The sequence below is a fragment of the Lathyrus oleraceus genome, chromosome 3 (genome assembly GCF_024323335.1).
Source record: "Lathyrus oleraceus cultivar Zhongwan6 chromosome 3, CAAS_Psat_ZW6_1.0, whole genome shotgun sequence".
NCBI lineage: Eukaryota > Viridiplantae > Streptophyta > Magnoliopsida > Fabales > Fabaceae > Lathyrus > Lathyrus oleraceus.
In genome coordinates this window covers 193,625,925-193,652,234 of record NC_066581.1, presented here as the reverse complement: position 1 = coordinate 193,652,234, position 26,310 = coordinate 193,625,925, and the positions used below count along the sequence as shown (strand labels likewise).

Below are 26,310 nucleotides of genomic sequence, written 5' to 3'. Positions count from 1 at the left end.
CTTCAATATTGATATAATTGTGCATTTGTGTGTTGCTTGATTCTAAAAGTCCAAGGGAATTCTGGGTTTCTATTGACATACTTGTCTATTGAATTGCTCCCATTTGGTCAGATCTTTTCAACCTTAAACTTTTAATTTTTGTTCATAGGGTAGTCTCTTCATCTTGTCCCCACTTCTTTAATTTCAAAACCTCTCCCTCCATTTTTAAAACCTTCTTTGTGTGAACTACTTTTTTTCTAAACTTAGACCACTTTTGCAAAAAAAGATAGAAACTTTGGCCTTATGCCATTGCATTTTCAACTTATTTTCTTAAATCAAACTTGTAAATAAACATAACTATACTTGACTTAAACTTTCAAAAAGCCAAAAAGAAGTAACTCATTCAAACCATTTTCAGGCCTTAGTTCCTTTCAAACTTAAATTTTGTTAAAACCAACACACTCATTTTGAAATTTATAGCACGAACTACGAGGTTTTGGTCCCTCATTTAGATGTTGGTACGTAGGCATAAGACCGAAGGTCTTGTCAAACACAAAAATATAATTAATGAATTCTTTTCTCATCCCCCATTCTATTTGTTTGTAAACGTCACTTTGTATAAAATACATATGCACACAGAAAGGGCTCCCTAGGAGTACCTAAGACACTTTGGGTGCTAACACCTTCCCTCTGTGTAACCAACCCCTTTACCTGTGATCTCTGATTTTTATTAGTTTTTATTTGAAAACTTCTTACTAATTGGGTTTTGTTCATACTTTTTCCCTTTTCTCTTCGAAACAATAAAAGCGTGGTGGTGACTCTTGTTAATTGATCTCTAGCTTGCCAATAGCTTGATGATCATGAATTTCCCGCTACAGCTACCAACATTAGTGAAAGACAAGGCTTTTTCCATCAGAAACTTTGAAGTCAAACCTCGGATACCTCCCTTGATAGTGAGATCGGCATCTATGTCAGATTTCCTTAGGTGAATGACTTCAACAATAACTAGAGATTCCAGAGTTCCTTCCACCCCACTAAAAGGAACTCTATTATAAACTGGTATACCCAAAAGATAAGCATACTCCTTCATGGTGGGTAACAACTGATAATCGGGGAAAGTGAAGCACCGGTAAATAGGATCATAGAACTGAACTAAAGTACAAAGAAGGTCATCCCCAATATTAGTAGATAGAATAGATAAAAGTCTTCTGAAATGGTCTCTGAAACCCTTAGGATCATCCACAAAATATGCTTGTCTCCTTAATTTCATGAGATCGGGACATCTGAAATTGTATTTCCGAGTATTCCTCCTTCCAATATCCATGATCAAAATACCTATGATGTTTGCAAAAAGAGTCTCTAAGTTCCTTGAAAATTGAGAAAAACTCTTATGAATGTGATGATTGCATGATGCAACAATCACGAACAAAATCACACAAGGCACACAAACAAGGTCCAAAGGTTTGGAGTCACGAGCACGGAGCCAAGGGTAAGAACCAACCCACAATGTATGTACTAAGGGTATAATCACCTGTAGAACAAGGTTCTAAAAAGTTCCTAGAGTCATAATTCCATCTTTTGGATATTACCGACTTAAAGAATTACTCGTCAACCAATAATATTCTCAAGAGAAACTCGTACGAGTGTAGTATTGCGTAACAACTAATTCAAGTCTACACCTGAATAACCGCCACACTACATACTAAAAGGCTAATATGGGTTAAGGGTTCTGAGGTCCTCAGCTTCTCGGGCTCCCAGGTCGGAAAAAGTAATGCCAACTACGATTACTCGTGTGATATCAGTAATCCCAAAGGGGCCTCCACTGAGTGGGAGATCTCAAGTCAACTTATTAAGGATTAACTCCACGTATGCCAAACATCATTATACCACCCTCCTATCATAAGAGCTCTCTAGTCCGCTGTCGCATTACGCGAAAAACCGGCGGAGAAAACGAAACAACAGAGCCGCCACCGTGCGTTATTTATCCCAAAAGAGGGAAAGGAAATGCTCGAAGTAAACCTGGAAAAGACATGGTCTCGCGACCAGAGAAAGCTGGGATCGGGAGTCGGTTATGCGAAGGGAAGGTATTAGCACCCCTACGCATCCGTCGTACTTGACGGAATCCACGCACAAAAGAATAGAAAATAGGTTGCTAAAACTGCTCAAACACTGCACAAGGCTGGAAGGAAACACAGAAAAGACGGAAGAAACGGGACTCGGCAGGATATCGCATCCTGGGCCTACGTAGCCTGTCAAACACAGACATCAGAGTCGACGTAGTTCGGGACGGGGGAAACATGCTCGCTAGGATGTCGCATCCTATGCATACGTATCTTCTTTGACCGGAGAAGAATCAGAGCACTCGTCAGACTCTACACAGGAAACCACACAGGAAACCGACTGCCAATCGCTGGACTTACGTCAGACTCTACACAAACAGGCAAACCTGGAAACCGAATGCCAATCGCTGGACTTACATCAGACTCCGAACCAACAAACACACACATAGGAAACCAACTGCCAATCGCTGGACTTACGTCAGACTCCAACAAACAAACAAGACACAAGAAACCAACTGCCAATCGCTGGACTTACGCCGGACTCCAAACACACACAAAGGGTTGAAAAAGAAAAAGGGCGCCCGGAGAGATCAAATGATCTCCTGCCTACGTACCTAATCTGGTATGAGGATCAGGGCGACGTAGTTCCCCTAAACAGGGAAAGAACTTCTAACCTAACCAGAGACAAAGGGAGACAATAATCTACTAGGGAGACTACGACTCGAGCCTAGATGTTGTCATGCATACGATCCCTACGTTGAGGTCTCTATCCTAACTTGCACAGGAAGCAAGCTATCCTAAATAGCACAAACAAACACATACAAGCACAATAAAGTAAGCACACACACTATATGCAAACAATTGGGCTCATACAAGGCTAGGCTGTAGAAACAAGCCAACTGGAATGGGGTGTTTTTAGCTCTTAACCCTAACATTGAGGGTTAGGGTGAAGCAGGTGAAATGGGAAGTGAGGGTAAGACCTCACAACTCTTATCCCTGGTCTGGGAGAGCTTGACTCAAATAGAAAGTGTGGGAGTCCAGAATGAAGGAACTCTTCTCCACAGATGACTGACATAACAAGATCTTGGGTTCTTATTCACAATGCATCACCACATGGTGTGTGAGCAAAGTGAATGACACAACTGAATAGCAGAGGATGGAATGCACATCCCTTTTATCTACCAATTGCCTCTAAAGAGGTCTTTACCTGCTTGGCACAATATTAAACAAACACAAGCATTGCCTCTTAAGGAGGGCTTCAGACAGGTGCCTGCCCACATAACAGGACAGGTCTTCCAGACTACATGAAGATCAAGAGATTATACCTCAATGGTAAGCAAACCAAAAGCTATCAAATCAAAGTTCAAATGAACTTAAAGCAACTTAAGTACCTATGAAAACAACTAAAACAATCAGTTCAACTGTACAGACAAATAATCAACAGTTAATATCACACAGACAGGCAAATCCAATCAAGCAACAATGCTGCAAGGCATTAGGCAAACACAAATGAATTTTCCTCAAAGCCTACAAAACAAGCAAGTGTTAGCCAACAACAACCAATAATCAAGCTCAAATGAAGGAGCATCATCACTCATGGAGATGTATACTTGAACCTGAAATCACAACTCAAATGCTAAGTCCAAACCACTAGGTCAAAGCCTAGGGTCAAAAGAGGATCAAAAAGTCAAAACAGAACCTCAAACTCAACATTAATCATATTTAACCAATCAAGAACAAGTCCTAAAAAGGACCAAAGCAAAATCATCATGCAAGTTCATGTAGCAAGCAAGTGAAGTCAATGACCAATTCAAGGCATCCAAATGATCAACATGAATGAAAATTCTCAATCAAAACAGAAATGATTCAAATAATTCTGGAAAAATTCATGATCAATCAAGACATCCACAACATCCATCATACAAAAAATCAGAAACATTAGAGATCATTTGGCATGGCAATCACATTTTACAAATCAGACAACCAAATGTGTGACACAAATTGTCACACCAAGTTAACACAAGCATAAAACAGAAATGGATCATTAGAAAAATGTCAAACCAAAACCAAAATGTCCATCAATGTGCCTAGAATTAGCATGCAAAATGTCAAGCTCATTGGATTAAAAACAAGCATTTCACAACAAGATAAGCAAGGCAAGGTCACAAATGGATACATGCTCACATAACCTAGCACCAAATAAAATCCAGCCATGCACAATTTTCCAATTTATGATCATAAAAATATAGACAGAATAAGGAGCATTTTTCAAAAAATTGGGATTAAATTGGATGAGTTTTCAATTTGTTATGATTTTACGAAGTTGGAAAAAAATAAAAAAAAGCAAGTGAAGCACATAGCATGGTATAAGGAGGGAAAATGAATAAAATGCATGAACATTTGAATGAAAAGCACCAGCCAAGGATCGAACTCGGTGGATTTCTGAATTAAGCGTGCCAGGCCAAATGAAACGCACCGTTTCATTAATATAGGTGGCCAGTCAGCGCTGATGTGGTCTTGGTCAAACAATGTGAACCAATCGTTCTGCTCAGTGGACGCGTGCGTGGACCAATGGTAATAAAGCCCTAGTACAACATGGCAATCAAACCAGGAAGCGTTGCTAATAATCAAAACCGTGGCCAATGCATGAACTTCATCTTCTTCATGAGGAAGAAGATGAAGATTGAAGAACCTTCATGCGTTTTTCCAGAATTTCCAACAATTGTCCAGAAATTAACAAATAACATACCAAATTAATCCTCACGCAACATATAACACGGATCAACAAAAAGCTAAGCATAAAACATCATGAATAGAAAGAATCGATCAAAATCATTTCAACATGTCAAATTTCAGTCTCACATATCTCATGGTACAGTGCATCATTTCACACGATTCTTTCACCAGAATTACCAGGAGAACAAGATCTACAATAATATCACAATGAATTACAAAATTAAGAGGTTCGAATCATGACCTCTTGAAGAACAGAACCTTTGAACTACACTATCCAAGGCTGGTAATGGTTCCAAACTCTTCTACAATGCTTGTGGAGATGATTGATGGAAAAATTGAAGCTCAAACAAGCACAAATCCAGTTGATTTTGAAATCTCCATTGAACCTTCAAGCTTCATGTATGGTCAAATATGGCACGAATTGCTCCAAATCCACGTCCAATCTTGCTCAGAAATACTTCATGATCATGATTCCAACAAGAGAAATGGCTTTTGTGTGAGAAAATTGCAAGTTCTTGATGAGAGAAAAATTTGATCAAATTCAAGATCTAGATCTGAAAACTGTTGTTAATGCCAAATGCAGTTGTGATTAACATTATATATGCCTTGCTAATCATTCTGAAAACAAGTTTTGGCCAAAGCTAATTGAAATTAACAAGTTGTAAGGTGTATGCACCAAATGGGATTTTCACCTCATGCCTTTCATGCATGCGTGAACAGTGCTCAAATCTGGCCCAAATCCTCTTAAAAATAGCCCATGCATGCTTTGGAATTGATATTTCATGCAGATGATCAACCAAATTGATTTTATGAAATTTCCTTCAAAAAATTTCATGAATGAGCACATGATCATGCAAGTGAAATTCATGCCATGTAATGGATGTTTTGGAAACTACATGTTATGAGGAACAAAATGCAAAAAGAACCACTAAATTTGGAGCCTTGGTTCAAAAGTTATGCCCATTTGAATTTTTAAGCACACTTTTCCATGATTGGATCATATCTCCTCAACCACACATCATAAATCCATGATCTTGGACTTTTTGGAAATGGGAGCGAAAGATCTTCAACTTGCATGTTGGACAAAATTTCATTTGAAGCTTTCTTGATGATGTAAAATTGAGTTGAAGTTGGTCCAAACCTTTCCATTTTTGGAAACTTCAAACTATAGGTCACTTGCTATTTTGGGAAAGTCTTGACCTGACTTCAAATTCTTCAATGTGAGTGTTTGAAATGTCAAATGAGACTTGTTTGAACATGAATGAAGCATCTCTAATCACTTCCCACCTCCAAATCCACAGTTGACTTTGCAGTTGACTTGCAGTTGACTTTTATGGGCCTCAGATGATTTGCACATGCACTGATGAGTTCTGAGCCTTCAACACTTGGCCAAGTTGCTTCAAAATGATCCTTGAGTCTTGTAAGCTCATTGGAACCACCCTAGGGCTTTCATCTCATGGAAAATGCTCTTTCTCTCTTGCACAGTTGAATCTCCTGACCAGTCTTGACTGATGAGATGTAACATGAGATGCAATGACAATGCAATGTTACTGACCTAAAAATGAAATGACTGTACAAATGGGAGGTGCAAATTTGAGGTGCTACAGCTGCCCTTATTCAATCAACTGGGAACCTGAACGGATGAGAGCAACGGCTGTCAGACCTTCAAGGTAAACAGGGATTGAATACCAAAGAACCGTAGAAATTTGCACTCTGTGGGAGATGATACAAAGAAAAGCGAGGCCATTTACCGATGGCGGCTGCACAATAAATTCAGGAAAGCAAAACCATTTACCGATGGTGGCTTTACTGGAAACTTGATATTTACCGATATCAACGTCAGCAAGACCATTTACCGATGGCTGCTGGGAAACAACATCCAAAAGAAGCAGGACCATTTACCGATGGTGGCTTCAAATGGAAATTTGATATTAAAAGGAAGCAAAACCATTTACCGATGGTGGCTTCAAAGCAACTTGATATTTACCGATATCAACGTCAATGATACCATTTACCGATGGCTGCTGGGAAACAGATGTCATAGAAAGCGAGGCCATTTACCGATGGCGGCTAAGCTGAGCATTCGATATTTACCAATATCGAAGCAAGACAAGGCCATTTACCGATGGCATCTCCAACTGGGGAGGAAAAAGATATTTGCAACTGGAACCAGACAAGACGTTTACCGACGACTCTACTGGGGATCTTTGATTTTTATCAAAGGAAGGACACCCGACCAGACATTTACCGATGACTGGAAAAAGACTTGATGTTTACCGACATTGAAAGATGATGTTTACCGACATTAAAAAGGGACGACCAGACATTTACCGATGACTGAAGTGGGACTCGATGTTTACCGACACCGAAACAATGGTGTTTACCGACACCAAGGAAAGAATACACATAGGTGCAGACATGACACTTACCGGTATCACAGGAATGACATCTTCAATACGTCAAGGCAAGGCCAAACACTTGTCGGGGATCTCACTGGGGAGAATCGAACTTTCCTTTCACTGCGAGTGAGGAAAAAGATATTTGCAACTGGAACCAGACAAGACGTTTACCGACGACTCTACTGGGGATCTTTGACTTTTATCAAAGGAAGGACACCCGACCAGACATTTACCGATGACAGGGAAAAAACTCGATGTTTACCGACATCGAAAGATGATGTTTACCGACATCAAAAAGGGATGACCAGACATCAACGGATGAATGGGAAAGGATACAACTAAACCTCAATGGACGAATAGGAAAAACTCAACGTTTATCGACACCAACGGAGAGGTGACCAGACATCAATGGATGAATGGGAAAGGATACAACTAGACATCAACGGACGAATAGGAAAAACTCAACGTTTATCAACACCAACAGAGAGGTGACCAGACATCAACGGATGACTGGGGGAGGAGAGATGTTACAAACATCGAAAGATGATGTTTACCGACATCAAAAAGGGACGACCAGACATTTACCGATGAATGGGAAAAAATACACAACCAGACATTTACCGATGACTGGGAAGAAACTCGATGTTTACCGATATCGAAAGATGATGTTTACCGACATCAACAAAACAACCAGACATTTACCGATGACTGGGACAAAGATATACAACCATACGTCAATGGACGAATGGGAAAAACTCAACGTTTATCGACACCAACAGAGAGGTGACCAGACATCAACGAATGAATGGGAAGAGATACAACTAAACGTCAACGGACGAATAGGAAAAACTCAACGTTTATCGAAACCAACGGAGAGGTGACCAGACATCACCGGATGACCTGGGAAAGGCGAGATGTTACCAACATCGAAAGATGATGTTTACCGACATCAAAAAGGGACGACCAGACATTTACCGATGACTGGAGTGAGACTCGATGTTTACCGACACCGAAACAATGGTGTTTACCGACACTAAGGAAAGAATACACATAGGTGCTTGACATGACACTTACCGGTATCACAAGAATGACATCTTCAATACGTCAAGGCAAAGCTAAACACTTGCCGGGGATCTCACTGGGGAGAATCAAGCTTTCCTTTCATGGACGGGTGAAGAAATAAACCTCTATGGGGAATTATCAATCCTGAATACTGTCGGGAGCAACTGTAGCAAATGTGCCGTACAGATGTTGAACAACGATCCGCCTCTGCCGGGGATATGGTATGATTAGGTTTAACACATGAATGCATACGTTTGAATTTTTTATGGCGTAATGCTCCATATTGAATGGAAATGCTACGCGATTTGAGGATGCAATGATTACTACATGCAAGCTGCAAAATGATGAAAACTCCTGCTGGGGAGCAAACGGATCGCTCTGCTGAGCACACAAATATGAATTGATTCTCCAACTCTGTGGGGAGACGCACTGCTGGGAGTGCCTTGCTGATCTGATACTCTGGGGACGGAAGAGAAACCAACTCAGCTGGGGAGTCTCTGGCTAGGGAATAGCACTGCTGCTGGAGAAACGATCCCACCGGGGACAACTTTCACCGAATCCAGTCCACTTGGGGACTCTGCTAAGGAAACAACCAATGCTCACCTCTGCTGAGGATAGCAGCCAATCCACAGGTAGGATGAACTCTACTGGGAATAATTTTCACCGAACCTGATCCACTTGGGGGACTTGCTGGGGAAAACCATCAACACAAACCTCTGCTGAGGAGATATGCTAGGGGAAAACATTCACAACCCTGATGGGAAAAGGCATTCACAACCCTGCTGAGAATTACAGTACTTCCTACTCGACTGCGGAGGAATAAACTACTCACTGACACCTCCGCTGGGGCTACAACATCCTTCAGACTCGGTGGGGATTGACAATCTTCAGACTAGCTGGGGATGCAATAGCCTTTGTACCTGCTGATGAGGGACACACTATCCACAGATGCTTCTGCCGGGGAAGAACAATTATAAAAGCTTCTAGACTTGCTTGGGGAAACAGCCACTTCCAAGCGTGCTGGGGAAACATCCTCAATCCTGCTGAGGAATTCCTGATCTTGAATATGTTGGGTAGACAAGTCCTGAACCTGCTTCATCTGCTGGGGAAGATCCCCATCCTCTCACACTACTGGACAGTGCTGACAACATCCCTGGACAAACCGTGGTTCATTCCAATCTGGTGTCTGCATTATGGGTGCGGAGATCAATGCTAGTTAAGCGTTTTAAATGCTTCTAAACATTTCTTGTCAAAGATGAATTCAGCATCTTTCATCAATAGTCCGGTTAAAGGTTTAGTTATTTTAGAGAAGTCTTTAATGAATCGTCGGTAAAACCCGACATGTCCTAAGAAGCTTCGTACTTCTCTCACAGTTTTCGGAGGTTGAAGGTTTTCGATTACCTCTATTTTGGCTTTGTCTACTTCAATTCCTCTATTTGAGATGATGTGTCCTAAAACAATTCCTTCTTGTACCATAAAATGACATTTTTCCCAATTAAGTACTAGGTTTACTTTTACACATCGTTCTAGAACTCTTTCTAGGTTTTCAAGACATTCTTCAAAGCTTTGTCCGCATACGGAAAAGTCATCCATAAATATTTCCATGATGTTTTCGAGAAAATCGGCGAATATCGCCATCATGCACCTTTGGAAAGTTGCAGGAGCATTGCACAAGCCAAACGGCATTCATCGATAAGCGAAGGTGCCAAAAGGACATGTGAATGTTGTCTTTTCTTGGTCATCCGGGTGAATTGGTATTTGAAAAAAGCCTGAGTAACCGTCTAGATAGCAGAAATGAGAATGTTTTGCTAATCATTCTAACATCTGGTCAATGAATGGTAAAGGGAAATGATCTTTTCAGGTTGCTTTGTTTAGTTTCCTATAGTCAATGCACATTCTCCATCCCGATTCGATTCGTTTAGTTATAGTTTCTCCTTTTTCATTTTCAATAACTGTTATACCTCCTTTCTTTGGTACTACGTGTACCGGACTAACCCATTTGCTATCAGATATAGGATATATGATACCTGCCTCTAATAACTTGGTTACTTCCTTCTTCACTACCTCACTCAGGATCGGGTTTAGTCTCCTCTGATGTTCCCTAGAAGTTTTACAGTCTTCTTCCAGCATGATGTGGTGCATACAAATAGAAGGACTTATTCCTTTAAGATCGGTGATGTTGTATCCTAGTGCGGTTGGATATTTTCTTAAGATATGCAGGATTTTTTCGGTTTCAAGTTTTCCTAGGTCTGCATTAACTATCACTGGTCGTTCAAGTTCTAAGTCTAGGAATTCATATCTCAGATTTTTGGGAAGTGTTTTCAGGTCGAGGGTTGGTTTCTTAAGGCATTTCGTAGGATCCGAAGTTATTGCTAAACATTGGTTGAGTTTGTCTTCTACAAGATAGTCAGACAATTTGTCATTTTCTAATTCTGTTTCTTTTATGCATTCATCGATGATATCCATGAAGTAACATGTATATTCTATTGCAGGTGCTTTCAAAAACTTGGAAAGAATGAACTCAATTTTCTCTTCTCCTACTTCGAAAGTGAGTCGTCCTCGTTTTATGTCTATGATAGCACCGACAGTTGCTAAGAATGGTCTTCCCAATATAATGGGTGTAACTTCATCTTCTCTAATGTCCATAATTATAAAATCGGTTGGAATGTAGAATTGACCTATGCGCACGGGAACGTTTTCAAGAATTCCTACAGGATATCTAACGGAATGATCTGTTAGTTGCACAGACATTTTAGTTGGTCTTAATTCTCCCATTTCCAGTTTCTTGCATCTGGATAAAGGCATAACACTAATACCGACTCCTAAATCGCATAAGGATTTATCTATGACAAATTTTCCTATGTGACAGGGTATAGAGAAACTACCTGGATCTTTAAGTTTAGGAGGCATATTCTGGATTATAGCGCTACATTCAGCAGTGAGTGTAACAGTTTCGCTATCTTCAAGTTTCCTTTTATTAGAAAGAATTTCTTTTAAGAACTTAGCATATGAGGGCATCTGCGTAATAGCTTCTGTAAATGGAATTGTGATGTTTAACTGTTTCAGTAGGTCAACAAATTTTTTAAATTGGCCTGCATCTTTGGTTTTAATAAGCCTTTGAGGGTAAGGGATATGTGGTTTATAAGGTGGTGGAGGTACATAGGGTTCTTTCTTTTCTACGGTTTCCTTATTACTCCCTTCCTTTTCCTTAGGTCTACTTTCTTCCTTAGTTAACTTTTTAGAGTTTTGGTTTTCAGTTCTTGGATCTACTGGTCCTTCCACTTCCGTTCCACTTCTTAGTATGATTGCATGAGCATGGCTTTTCGGGTTAGGTTGGGGCTGTCCAGGAAATGTACCAGTTGGGGCAGCAGTAGGCGCTTGTTGTTGAGCTACTTGTGATATTTGTGTTTCTAGCATTTTGTTATGGGTAGCCAGGGCATCTACTTTACTTGCTAGTTGTTTGATTTGTTCGCTAGTGTGTATATTCTGGTTTAAGAAATCTTTATTGGTTTGCTGTTGAGAAGCTATAAAGTTCTCCATCATGACCTCTAAGTTGGATTTCCTAGGAACATTATTGTTAGGTGTAGATGGGGTCGGCTTTTGATATCCAGGAGGTATAGCTGGGGCTTGATTTGGAGCTTGTCCTGGTGCGTATAAAGCATTATTACTCTTATATGAGAAATTAGGATGATTCTTCCAGTTTGAGTTATAGGTGTGCGAGTAGGGATTTCCTTGAGCATAATTCACTTGTTCTGCTTGGATTCCTGTTAGGAGTTGACAATCTGCAGGAGTGTGACCTTGGATTCCACAGACTTCGCAATTCTGAGTTGCGGCAACCACAGTGGTTGGAGGTGATACATTTAAACTTTCAATTTTCTGGGCCAGAGCCTCCACTTTTGCATTAACATGATCAAGGCTACTTATCTCGTACATGCCACTTTTCGTTTGAGGTTTCTCTACCATTGCTCGGTCGCTTCCCCACTGATAATGATTTTGGGCCATGATTTCGATAAGTTGATAAGCATCGGCATAAGGTTTATCCATAAGTGCACCACCTGCGGCGGCGTCTATTGTTAACCTTGTGTTGTACAAGAGACCATTATAGAAGGTATGAATCACTAACCAGTCCTCTAAACCATGGTGTGGACAAAGTCTCATCATGTCTTTGTACCTTTCCCATGCTTCGAAAAGAGACTCGTTATCTTTCTGTTTAAATCCATTTATCTGGGCTCTCAACATAGTTGTTTTGCTCAGAGGAAAATATCGGGCAAGGAAGACTTTCTTCAACTCGTTCCATGTGGTAACTGAGTTGGAAGGAAGAGACTGAAGCCATCTTCTAGCTTTATCTCTTAACGAGAAAGGAAAAAGACGAAGTCGAATTGCCTCTGAAGTGACACCATTAGCTTTAACAGTATCAGCGTATTGGACAAATACGGATAAATGAAGGTTTGGATCCTCGGTAGGATTTCCAGAGAATTGATTCTGTTGCACTGTTTTTAACAGTGAAGGTTTAAGTTCGAAGTTGTTTGCTTCGATTGCGGGTGGAGCAATACTCGAATGCGGCTCATCTTGCAATGGAGCGACGTAATCTCGAAGAGCACGAGCTGGTTCTGCCATCTCAGGTATCGGTGAAGGAAGAAGATTTTTGAGGTCGGGCACTTCGATAGGAGGGAGATTGTTTGCAGCACGATATTCCCAAATTCGTCGTAAGACTCAGAGATATAGTTCGATGTCGTTGATTCGTAAGTAAAACGACTCGCCTTGTGAGCGAGTGTGTGGCATACAAATCAACGAAAGAAAAAAAATAAAAATAAAAACCTTAGTCTCTACAGCGTAACAGAAGAGTTACGATATCGACTAAATAAAAGTCCCCGGCAAGGCGCCAAAAACTTGAGCGCGACTTTATGAGTCGATTGGGGTACTAACTGCAAGTGCACAGTTCTATCGCGTAGTTTTAAAAGATATCGATCCCACAGGGACTTATGAATCGATATACCGTTTTCTAAGGTTACTTCGTAAAGCTAAGGCGGATGATACTTTGATTGTTTGGGGGAAAAGTTAAAACTAAAATAAGATCTAGGTTACTTATCAATTAAGCGGATACCGATATGTAGTTCGTCGTAATTAGGGAATCAACACTTCATTGGTTTCTTGGTTTTAAAATAAATCTTTTCAGTGGACACTATTGATTAAAAGTCTTTCCTCAAACTCTCGTTCTGTTGAATAGACTATGACTTTATATTAACGTAGCTGTCACTTATTAGTTAAGTCCAAAATCACTTTTTGAAAACAATCGTATCTATAGAAACTCTTTTTAAGAAAATACTAATCGTTTAAACACCCTCGTCTCAAACTCTCGCTCTGTTGACTTAGATTATATAATTAAATTAAAATGCTTAACTCTCGTCCTCACATTCAACTTTTAAAAATACTTTTTGAAAAAGATTAGAACTTAATTAACTCTAAAAATTGCTTTCGCCCTGATCTAGAATTAATGTCCAATTTACACTGTCCAGTTAAAAACTCAAACTTTCGTTCTATTGATTTTAGCTTCTTTAGTCTTTTACTCTCGTACAAAAACCTTGGTATTAAACCTGTAAATTGAGACCATAAAAAAGAGTGATTTTATTTTTAAACGTAATTAAACCAACTTAGTTTTGATTCCTTCATTCCGCTTACTTTACATACCGATACCTAAATAAATTAGCCAGACATGCTAAACAGATCTAAACAATCATCATGCTTAAATAAATCCATCTCAGACAAACAATATAATAAACACTAATGCAGGGCATAAATAAATTCAAACAATAATTAAAGAACCTGAATAATTAATAGCAGTCTTGAACACTCCACCACAGACCGGTTGGATTTGTTCTTGAACTCTTCAATCGGACAGGAAAATAAAAGTGAAGGAACAAAAATCTAGGGTCTAACGTAAGGTTAGATCCGGTAAAAGATACACAATAGTTTCCGGTGTAGAAACTATTGTGTGAAAAATTAATTAAGTGCTGAAAGATTGACTAGAAAAGAAAATAAAAATTTCAAATAAAGTAAAAACTGTAAAAAGGTAATGCTGTAAGGTATGCTTGCACGGCCGGAAGAGAAACAAAAACGAAGAAGAGAGAGACCTAGGGTTGGAAGGAAGTGACTATTTATACTAGTCTCCTTTGTAACGGTTTCCAAAGCTTTCCGTGTAAAATCCTCACGTTCCAAGAGTCAAGCGAAATGTTAGGCTTCAACGTGCCTCTGTTGCGTTTCTGAAGCCAAAAATATAGGAGAATGGTGTGACGTCCGTCACACCATGTGTTACGCTCGTAACACAAGGTAGCAGGGCATGACGCTCGTCACACCTTGTGTGGCGCTCGTCACGGGCTCAGTGCTTGTACTTTTGGGCTGGGCTTTGGTTTGGTGAAATTGCTTCTCTTCATTTCTTTTTGCACCTCCTTTTCTTCCTTTTTCACTTGTTCTTCAAATAAGCTACCTGAGATAAATAGAAGGAAAAATACCAAGTAGTATCGAATAAAATGAAATAAATTGAAGCGAATAATAATATATTTTAATTAAATCGAGTCCAAGAATGTGATATTATTTCATGTTATCAAATCTCCACTTCAACAGGTAGGACAACTTCCATACCATACACAAGGGAGTAAGGGGTTTCCCCGATCGACGTACGCACTGAAGTACGGTACCCATGCAAAGTGAAAGGCAGCATCTCATGCCAATCCTTGTAGGTCACGACCATCTTCTGCACAATCTTCTTGATGTTCTTGTTTGCCGCCTCTACAACACCATTCATCTTCGGTCTGTAAGGAGAAGAATTGTGATGTTCAATCTTGAAATCTCTACAAAGCTCTTTCATCATCTTGTTATTGAGATTCGAACCATTATCAGTGATGATTCTCTCAGGAACCCCATAACGACAAATGATTTCCTTCTTGATGAACCGGGCAACCACTTGTTTGGTAACATTAGCATAGGAAGCTGCTTCCACCCACTTGGTGAAGTAATCAATCACAACCAGGATGAAGCGATGTCCATTAGAAGCAGTAGGCTCAATCTTCCCAATCATATCAATGCCCCACATCACAAACGGCCAATGCGAATTCATGACATTCAGAGGGCTTGGTGGTACATGCACCTTATCAGCATAGATCTGACATTTATGGCACTTCCGAGCGTATTTGAAACAATCGGATTCCATAGTCATCCAGTAATAACCGGCTCTCAACAACTTCTTGGACATTGCATGACCACCAGCATGGGTACCAAAAGATCCTTCATGCACTTCTTGCATCAACATGTCTGCTTCGTGTGTATCCACGCATCTGAGCAGAACCATGTCAAAGTTCCTCTTGTACAACATATCATCCTGATTCAAATAAAAGCTTCCAGCTAGCCTTCTCAGGGTTTTCCTGTCATTCTTCGACGCTCCTTCAGGATACTTCTGACTCTTGAGGAAATTCTTGATATCATAGTACCACGGCTTCTCATCAATAACAGACTCGGCTGCAAACACATACGCATGCCTCTCAAGTCGATTCACTGCAACATGTGGCACATGATTCCACCAATGGACTTTGATCATAGAAGATAAAGTAGCCAAAGCATCAGCCATCTGATTTTCATCCCGGGGAACATGATATAACTTTACCTTCTTGAAGAACGTCAGTATCCTTCTGGTGTAATCTCTGTAAGGAATCGAATGCGGCTGGTTGGTATTCCAATCTCCATTGACCTGATTGATCACTAGAGCGGAATCTCCATATATGTCCAGAGTTTTGATCCTCAGATCGATGGCTTCTTCTATCCCCATGATGCAAGCCTCATACTCAGCCTCGTTGTTGGTTACATCAAAAGTCATCCTGGCAGAAAAAGGTATATGAGCCCCTTTTGGATTGATAAGCACTGCCCCAACACCGTTGCCATTCACATTCACAGCCCCATCAAACATCAGTGTCCACTTGTCATCAGGATCCGGTCCTTCCTCGACAAGAGGCTCTTCACAATCTTTCATCTTCAGATACATGAAGTCTTCATCAGGGAATTCAAACATCATCGGCTGATAATCATCGATTGGTTGCTCGGCAAGGTAGTCTGACAGAATACTACCTTTGATGGCCTTCTGCGACGTGCACTGGATATCATACTCTGTTAAGATCATCTGCCAACGGGCAACACGTCCGGTGAGAGCCGACTTCTCAAAGATGTATTTCACTAGATCCATCTTAGAAATCAATAAAGTGGTATGGTTCAACATATACTGTCTCAGTCGGCGAGCAGCCCAGGCTAAAGCACAACAAGTTTTCTAAAGCTGTGAATATTTGATTTCACACTCGGTAAACTTTTTGCTAAGCTAGTATATGGCATGCTCTTTTCGACCAGACTCATCATGCTGTCCCAATACACACCCCATCGAGTTCTCAGTCACTGACAGGTACATTATCAGAGGTCTCCCAGGAACTGGAGGTATAAGGATTGGAGGTTTCTGCAAATACTCTTTTATCTTGTCAAAAGCTTTCTGACAATCATCATTCCACCTGATTGCTTGATTCTTTCTTAGCAATTTGAATATCGGTTCACACATGGCAGTTAGGTGAGATACAAACCGTGCAATGTAATTCAATCTCCCTAAAAACCCACGAACCTGCTTTTCAGTTTTTGGTTCAGGCATCTCTTGAATAGCCTTGACTTTTGCTGGATCAACCTCAATCCCCTTCTCACTGACAATGAAGCCTAACATCTTACCGGATCTTACCCCAAACATACACTTTTTCGGATTCAGCCTCAGTTTGAACTTTCTGAGCTTGTCAAACAACTTCTACAAGTTTACCAGGTGCTCCTCTTCTGTCTGAGACTTCACAATCATATCATCCACGTACACTTCAATCTCTTTGTGCATCATGTCATGAAAGAGAGTCGTCATAGCCCTCTGATAGGTAGCACCGACATTCTTCAGCCCAAATGGCATAACCTTATAGCAGAACGTGCCCCAAGGTGTAATGAATGTCGTCTTTTCCATGTCCTCTGGCGCCATCTTAATCTGATTGTAACCGGAGAAACCATCCATGAAAGAGAAAACCGAGGATTGAGCCGTGTTGTCAACCAATACATCAATGTGCGGTAATGGGAAATCATCTTTCGGACTTGCTCTGTTTAAATCCCGATAATCGACACACATTCTGACTTTGCCGTCCTTCTTCGGCACGGGAACAATGTTGGCCACCCACGGGGGATAAGTAGTAACTGACAGAAAACCCGCATCCAACTGCTTCTGAACCTCTTCCTTGATCTTGACAGCCATATCAGGACTAGTCACTACAACAAACAAGACCTTAGATAGCGCTTTTTTTAGCCTTAGACAGCGCTTTAAAGCGCTGTCTAAACCTCCGCTGCTAAAGGTTTAGACAACGCTTTTTTAAATCTTAAAAGCGCTGTCTAAGCCCCCCCCCCCTTAGACAGCGCTTTGGCCAAAAGCGCTTTATAAGACCCTCTTATTTTAAATTTTTTAGGTATACCTTAGACAGCGTTTTTGAAAAGCGCTGTCTAAGCCCACCCCCTTAGACAACGCTTTGGCCAAAAGCGCTTTCTAAGACCCTCCTATTTTAATTTTTTTAGGTATACCTTAGACAACGCTTTTCAAAAAGCGCTGTCTAAGCCCCCCCCCCCCCCTTAGACAGCGCTTTTGCCTAAAGCGCTTTCTAATCCCCCCCTTAGACAGCGCTTTTTACAAAAACGTTGTCTAAGGTATACGAAATTTTTTGAAGCTTTTGTTTTAAACCACATTTTTTCCAGGTTTATAAACCAGAATTTCTACCTGTTTTCAACCAGATTTTGACAGACAATTATCACATTTTATATATGCCATTTTGGCCTTTTTTCTACCAATTTTTGGCTAACAAATATATATATATACCAATTCAAACCAATTTTGCCTTAAATGTATCAAAATATATACAAATTTATGTACACATTTACAAGTCATTACATATACTACAAATGTACACATTAATTACACAAATTTATGAAAAAACATTGAGCTCTATCATGAATTGACACCACTCCTCTTTGATTTCGTCCACTTGATCCTTTGTATAAAATGCACACTTGAATTCCTCAAAGTACTACATAATAATATAACATATTTTGAATTAATTCCAACTATTTAATTATATGAGATATGTGTAAATATAAAAATAACTCATAAGTTAGAAATACATACATCGGTGGGAATCATTAATCGGCCCAAAGCAAGAGTATCTCGCATAAACCTCAACATGAAATACCCGCAATCTATTTGATTACGTTGTTGAGGACACTACATATGAAAAAAAAATATGGATTATAAATCCTAAGTTTTATCAAGTGTCATCACTAATATAATAAAAAATGTGGTAATTAAAAATATACCGCCACTTTAATCCATGTAATGGAGTTGGCGCCCCTCCTTGAGGTTTGGATATCTCGTTGGGCCCGAAAAGCTTGTAGGACGCTAATAAAATAAAAATGAAGCAATTAGAACAATTCACATAAACTAAGAAAAATTTTGAACATTCTCACTTACGTGTCAATTAGGACCTTCATATCCGGGTATGTTGTCCAATCATTTCCTAACGAGTCAAGATAATACACAATTTCTCGGATAAGTAGTAACTGACAGAAAACCCGCATCCAACTGCTTCTGAACCTCTTCCTTGATCTTAATAGCCATATCAGGACTAGTTCTGCGAAGCTTCTGCTTGACTGAAGGACAATCTTCTCTGAGAGGTAGCCTATGCACCACAATATCTGTATCCAATCCAGGCATATCTTGATACGACCAGACGAATATCTCCACATATTCTCTCAGCATTTCAATCAACCTTCTCTTGACATCTTCCTTCAAAGCGGCCCCGATCTTAATCTCTTTTCTGGCGTCCTCAGTACCAAGATTAATAATCTCCAACTCCTCCTGATTAGGTTGGATGACCCTTTCCTCCTGCTTCAATAATCTGACCAGTTCTTTGGGGAGTTCACAATCTTCCTCACCCTCCTCTTCAGCTTGGTAGATGGGATTATTGAAATCATACTGAGCCGTAACAGAATTGTTTATAGTGGAGTCCGTAGGATTACTTCTGCATGTTTAATGCTTTATTTTAGAAAAAAGAGTTCAAGAATGTCACAAAAAACAAAAACATTGCCATTTTTATTGTTCTGAAAAATGAAAAATAAAACAGAAAGACACGGATCACAAAATTGTTTGCAAAACGTCCTTTATTAATGATAATCATTGAAAAACATGATGAGGCCCTACAATGAACCATTACGCCTTGGGCAGAACGTAGGGTTTTGTGCAAAATGAAACACAAAATAAAATTACTCTATTTGAAGAGTAACTTGGACCATTTCTTCGGCTGTCCAATTGTTGATTCTCTCGCCTGGAGCACACGGGCGAACCCAGTTGTTCAGATCACAACCACTGTCCCCGTTTTCACTATCCGCTGCAAAGACGTCTCCATGATTCATCAGCCCCGCGCTGGTGAAGGTACTCGGCCCTTTCTGCTCACCCTGCTCTGCCTGCAGAGGTTGATAACCAATACCGAACTTGTCTTCTTTGACAGGCAGGTCAACCATCTTGCACCTGCCTTCTGCATTGCCCGAGTTGACAACCTCCATAGCCTGCTTGTATGATGCAATTGAGGCACTTGGCTTCTTCTGCTCAGCAAAAGCCACCTTCTCAAGAGCAACAGTCTCGAACGCCTGGCATAGAGTTTCATGGATCTCTCCATCCACCTCCACATACTTGAAAGAGGATAAATGACTCACCAGAATGTCCTCCTCGCCGCACACTGTTACAATCTGACCGTTCCAAACATACTTCAGTTTTTGATGGAGAGTTGACGAGACTGCCCCAACCCCATGTATCCAGGGACGCCCCAATAAACAACTATATAATGGCTGAATGTCCATCACATAGAAGATAATGTCAAATACCTCCGGGCCAATCTTCACTGGCAACGTGACTTCACCAAAAACAGACTGTTTGGATCCATCAAATGCACGAACAATTAGATCCCTTGGAGTGAGGACAACCCCTTCAACATCAATCTTGCTTAGAATCTTCTTGGGCAATACATTCAACGAAGATCCCGTATCCACCAGCACATGAGACAACACTGCACCCTTACACTCCATGGTGATATGCAGGGCCTTGTTATGGTTGCGACCTTCAAGTGTTAGATCCAAGTCTGTGAACCCCAAACCGTGCCTGGTGCTCACATTAGCAATGACCCCCTCCAACTGGTTGACAGAGATCTCTTGAGGCACGTAAGCCAAATTCAACATTTTCAACAAGGCATTACGGTGTGCCTCAGAGCATAACAACAATGAGAGTATAGAAATTTTGGACAGAGTTTGATTCAGCTGATCTACAATCTTGTAGTCACTCTTCTTAATTATCTTCATAAACTCCTCCACATCTTTCTCAAACGAACCCTCAGGCGCCTCCTTCTATACAGGTTCCTCAACAGCAACTTGCTTACCCTTTGCTTTGGCGAGAGCCTCAGTATTGTTGTCTCTCAAAGGTTGTGGTGCAAACAGACGACCACTTCTGGTAAAACCTCCTGGTCCCCCCACATTGTCCACAACAGGACCAACAGTCACATGAGTTCTACTCGGCAAGCCAATAGTTACAGGAGCTTGGTTGACTGGCCTGATCTGATTCTCTGCCCTTCGATTATTGCGGTAAGCATTATCATACTTCCGCGACACAGCTCTACTGTTTTCAACAGCCCTTCTACCAGACACAACAATAGTAGTGGGAGCACTGACAGTTACTGGAGCAGAAATGGTAACAGGAGTACCAACGGTTGTAGGTGCATTGACATTTCTCTGGCCACGTCCCTCGGACGGTTTGAAATAAATGGTGATAGTTGAGACCACCCCATGATCTTTCACAGCCCGAGCAAACTGCAAACAACCCTCATCAATCAGACTCTAGATACCAACCCTCAACTTGTCACAACCATTCTCTGAATCAGCACAGTCTGAACATCCCTTGTCACAGCCCGGGAACACTCCTCCATTCAACAGACGCTCTTTCACAACAAACAACGACGTCTGGACCTCTTCCACATCAACTACTAAATCTACAGCTTCTCCTTCTTCCACATTATTCACCCTATGCGCACCATGCTGAGGCATAGGGTTGTTCACAACATTCGGAACAGGAGCAAAATTGATTGTTTTGGCATCAATTAAGTCCTGGACCTTATGATGAAAAGCCCGATAATTTTCAATATGGTGCCCCAGTGCACCAGAGTGGAAGTCGCAACGAACGTTGGCATCATACCCAGGTGGTATTTTTGTCAACGGAGCCATGGTACGCAACTCAACAAACCCCAACCTTAGCAGTTCGAGCATCAATTCAGCATATGTCATAGGCAACGGGTCGAAACGACGATCTGGCATTCTTTATCTCGGCTGAAACAGACGTTGTTGTTGTTGTTATTGTGGTGGTGGTTGTTGAACTCTTTGTTGTTGCTGTTGTCGTGGTTGAGGTGCTGGGATGGTTACAGCAGCAACCTGGCGATATTGGCCTCTGTTCATATTTCTTCGACTGTGCGCAGCATTAGTTTCACCTTCCCTTCTCCGGGGTGCCCCGACAAATGGCTTCTTTGAAGACGAAGAACCAGCATCCTGAATCTTCCCAGCTTTAATGAGTCTCTCTGTTCTCTCCCCACAAATCACAACATCAGAGAAACTACCGAATGGGCAACTTCCCATCCGGTCCATAAACACTCCTTGTAAAGTCCCAATGAACATATCTGTCAACTCCCTTTCCAGCATAGGAGGTTGCACCCTTGCAACTAATTCCCGCCATCTCTGGGCGTACTCTTTGAAACTTTCGCCCGATTTCTGACACAAGCTCTGCAACTGAGTTCGGCTTGGCGCCATGTCCATATTATGTTTATATTGCCTCAAAAAGGCCTCACCCAGATCTCTCCAACTTCTGATAGATTCTCTTTTCAGCTCCATGTACCAATGCAGGGAAGCTCCAGACAAGCTGTCCTGGAAGAAGTACATCCACATTTTTTCATCGTCCGTGTATGCGGAGATCTTCCTGTAGTAGGCCTGCACATGGGTGCGAGGACAAGAAGTACCGTTGTATTTATCAAAAGATGGCGCCTTGAACTTATAAGGAATTCTCAGTCCATCAACCAGACCCATATTTGTAACATCAAACCCCAAAGAGTTCTGACACTCCATGGCTCTGATCTTCTCGGCTAGGGCATCAACTTTTCTGTCCCTCTCTTCAACCCTTACGACCTCATCATCCTCACTGAGCAGGGTGAACATATTTGTAGCACCTCAAATTTTCACCTCCCATTTGTATATTCCTTTCATTCTTTAGGTCATTAAGATTGCATTAGCATTGCATAACATGATACATCTCACCAGGCAAGACTGGTCAGGAGATTCAACTGTGCAAGGCAACAAGAGAATTTTCCATGAGATCAAAGCCCTAGGGTGGTTCCAATGAGCTCACATGAGTCAAGGATCCTTTTGAAGTAGCTTGGCCAAGTGTTGAAGGCTCAGAAGCCACAGTACATGTCCAATTCATCTGAGGCCCACAAAAGTCAACAAAAGTCAACTGCAAATTCAACTGTGGATTTGGAGGTGGGAAGTGATTAGAGATGCTTCATTCATGTTCAAACAAGTCTCATTTGACATTTCAAACACTCACATTGAAGAATTTGAAGTCAAGTTAAGACTTTCCCAAAATAGCAAGTGACCTATAATTTGAACTTTCCAAAAATGGAAAGGTTTTGGACCAACTTCAACTCAATTTTACATCATCAAGAAAGCTTCAAATGAAATTTTTTCCAACATGAAATTTGAAGATCTTTCTCTCCCATTTCCAAAAAGTCCCAGATCATGAATTTCTAATGTGTGGTTGAGGAGATATGATCCAATCATGGCAAAGTGTGCTTGAAAATTCAAATGTGCATAACTTTTGAACCAAGGCTCCAATTTGGGTGGTTCTTTTTGCATTTTGTTCCTCATAACTTGTAGTTTCCAAAACATCCATTACATGGCATGAATTTCACTTGCATGATCATGTGCTCATTGATGAAGTTTTTTGAAGGAAATTTCATAAAATCAATTTGGATGATTATATGCAGGAAATATCAATTTAAAAGCTTGCATGGGCCTTGTTTAAGTGGTTTTGGATCAGCTTTGGTACTGTTCACGTGGTTACCTCATGCATGGGGGTGAAAAACACAATTGGTGCATACACTTCATAACTTGTTAATCCTAATTGGTTTTGGCTTAAACAGGTTTTCAGCATCATTAGCATGAACTATATAATGTTAATCACAAATGCTTTCATCATTAATCACAGTTTTCAGATCTAGGTCCAAATTCAACCAGTTTTTTCTCTCAAAATATTTTCCAAATTCTTCACACAAAAGCCATTTCTATTGATGGATTCATGATGAGGAAGCATTTCTGAGCAAGTTTGAACGTGGATTTAAGAGAATTCGTGCCATATTTGTCCATACTCGAAGCTTGAAGGTTCCATGGAGTTTGCAAAATCTACTGTATTCACGTGCGTTTGAGCTTCATTTTTTCCATAAATCCTCTCCACAAGCATCATAGAGGAGCTTTGGACCATTACAAGCCTTGGATAGCGCGATTCAAAGGTGCTGCTCTTCAAGAGGTTGATTTTCGATCTCATCTATTCTCCAATTCATTATGATATTTGTATAGATCTTTGATTGGTGATCATTCTGGTATGAAATTCAAGTGAAATGGCGCATTATTCATGAAGATACATGCATTTGAAGTTTTGATGTCAATTCTTCTTTTCTTCGATTTGGATGATACATGATGTGTTAGTGTGAATTGTGGTTTGATCTTGCATGTACATGAGCCAAGGATTCGATTGATGTAATTATTTTTGATTTCTGGAACAGTTTTGAAAAATCTGGAAATTTGCATTTGAAGTTCATCTTCATCTTCATGAGGAAGATGAAGATTATCATTTTCCAGAACTAGCCACGGTTTTGCTACGATTTTGCTACGGATCTTGGATTTAGCTACGATTTCTGGGCAGCGCTTAGGGTTAGACAAAAACGCTGTCGTTTTAGGCTTAGCGCACAAATTCAAATGTGTGCTAGGTTCGATACTGGCCGAGTGAACTTTTCCAATGCTTCATCATTTTTTCACATAATCCCTCCTTTTGCCATGCTTATTCATGTTTTTGATTCCAAATTTTTCATCAACTTAGAAAAATCACAACAAATAGAAAAATGCATCAATTTGATCCCAATTTTTTGCAAAATGCTCCTTAGAGTGTCTAGTTTTTTATGAGCATGAATTTGCAAGTTGTGCATGGCTGGAAAAGTAATTTGTTCTAGGATGATTGAATACATATGCATGTGTGATATGACCTTGTTCTTTCCATCATAAAATGATCAAAAATAATCCAATGGCTTTGAAATTTTGTGTGTAGTTTCTTAACATGTTGATGGACATTTTTTCTTTGGTTTGACATTTTTCTCATGTGCCATTTCTGTTTTGTACTTGTGCTAACTTGGTGTGACAATTTGTGTCACACATTTGATTGTTTGAATTGTACAATGTGATTGCCATGCCAAATGATCTCCAATGCTTTTGATTTTTTGTGTGATGGATGTTATGAATGTCTTGATTGTTCATGAAGTTTTCCAGAATTTATTGAATCATTTCTGTTTTGATTGAGAATTTTCATTCATGTTGACCATTTGGATGCCTTGAATTGGTCATTGACTTCACTTGCTTGGTAAATGAACTTGCTTATTGATTATGATTTGGTTCTTTTTAGAACTTATTATTGAGTTATTAAACATGCTTCATGTCAAGTTTGAGCTTCTGTTTTGGATTTTTGATCCTCTTTTGACCCTAGGCTTTGACCTAGTGGTTTGGACTTATCATTTGAGTTGTGATTTCAGGTTCAAGTGTACATCTCCATGAGTGATGATGCTCCTTAATTTGAGCTTGGTACTTTGTTGTTATTTGCTAACATTGTGTGTCTTGTAGATTTTGAGGACAATTCATTTGTGTTCGCCTAATGCCTTGCACCATTGTTGCCTGATTGGACTTGTCTGTCTGTGTGATATTAACTATTGATTATTTGTCTGTACAGTTGAACTGATTGGTTTAGTGTTTCCACAGGTACTTAAGTTGCTTTGAGTTCATTTGAACTTTGCTTTGCTAGCTTGTGGTTTGATTACCACTGAGGTATAATCCCTTGACTTCATGTAGTTTGGAAGACCTGTCCTGTTATGTGGGCAGGAACCTGTCTGAAGCCCTCCTTAAGAGGCAATGCTTGTGTTTGTTTAATGTTGTACCAAGCAGGTAAACACCTCTTTAAAGGCAATTGGAAGATAAAAGGGAAGTGCAATCCATCCCCTGCTATTCAGTGTGTCATTCACTTTGCTCACACACCATGTGTTGATGCATTGTGAATAAGAACCCAAGATCTTGTTGTGTCAGTCATCTGTGGAGAAGAGTTCCTACATTTTGAACTCCCACACTTTCTATTTGAGTCAAGCTCTCCCAGGCCAGGGATAAGAGTTGTGAGGTCTTACCCTCACTTCCCATTTCATCTGCTTCACCCTAACTCTCAATGTTAGGGTTAAGAGCTAAAATACACCCCATTTCAGTTGGCTTGTTTTTACAGCCTAGCCTTGTATGAGCCCAATTGTTTGCATATAGTGTGTGTGCTTGCTTTATTGTGCTTGTCTGTGTTTGACTGTGCTGTTTAGGATAGCTTGCTTCCTGTGCAAGTTAGGATAGAAACCTCAACATAGGAATCGTATGCATGACAACTTCTAGGCTCGAGTCGTAGCCTCCCTAGTAGCTTGTTATCTCCCTTTGTCTCTGGTTAGGTTAGAAGTTCTTTCCCTGTTTAGGGGAACTACGTCGCCCTGATCCTCATACCAGATGAGGTACGTAGGCAGGAGATGAGCTGATCTACCCGGGCGCCCTTTTTTCTTTTTCAACCCCTTTGTGTGTGTTTGGAGTCCAACGTAAGTCCAGCGATT

The 26,310-nt window shown here is 40.5% G+C and overlaps 1 non-coding gene across 1 annotated transcript; it reads left to right on the top strand.

The window, feature by feature from the left end:
* Window positions 1-12,368: 12,368 nt before the first annotated feature.
* On the top strand, window positions 12,369-12,475 carry LOC127133216 (small nucleolar RNA R71). Its single transcript, XR_007807206.1, has one exon. It is a non-coding gene; the product is annotated as a small nucleolar RNA R71 (small nucleolar RNA).
* Window positions 12,476-26,310: the final 13,835 nt, after the last annotated feature.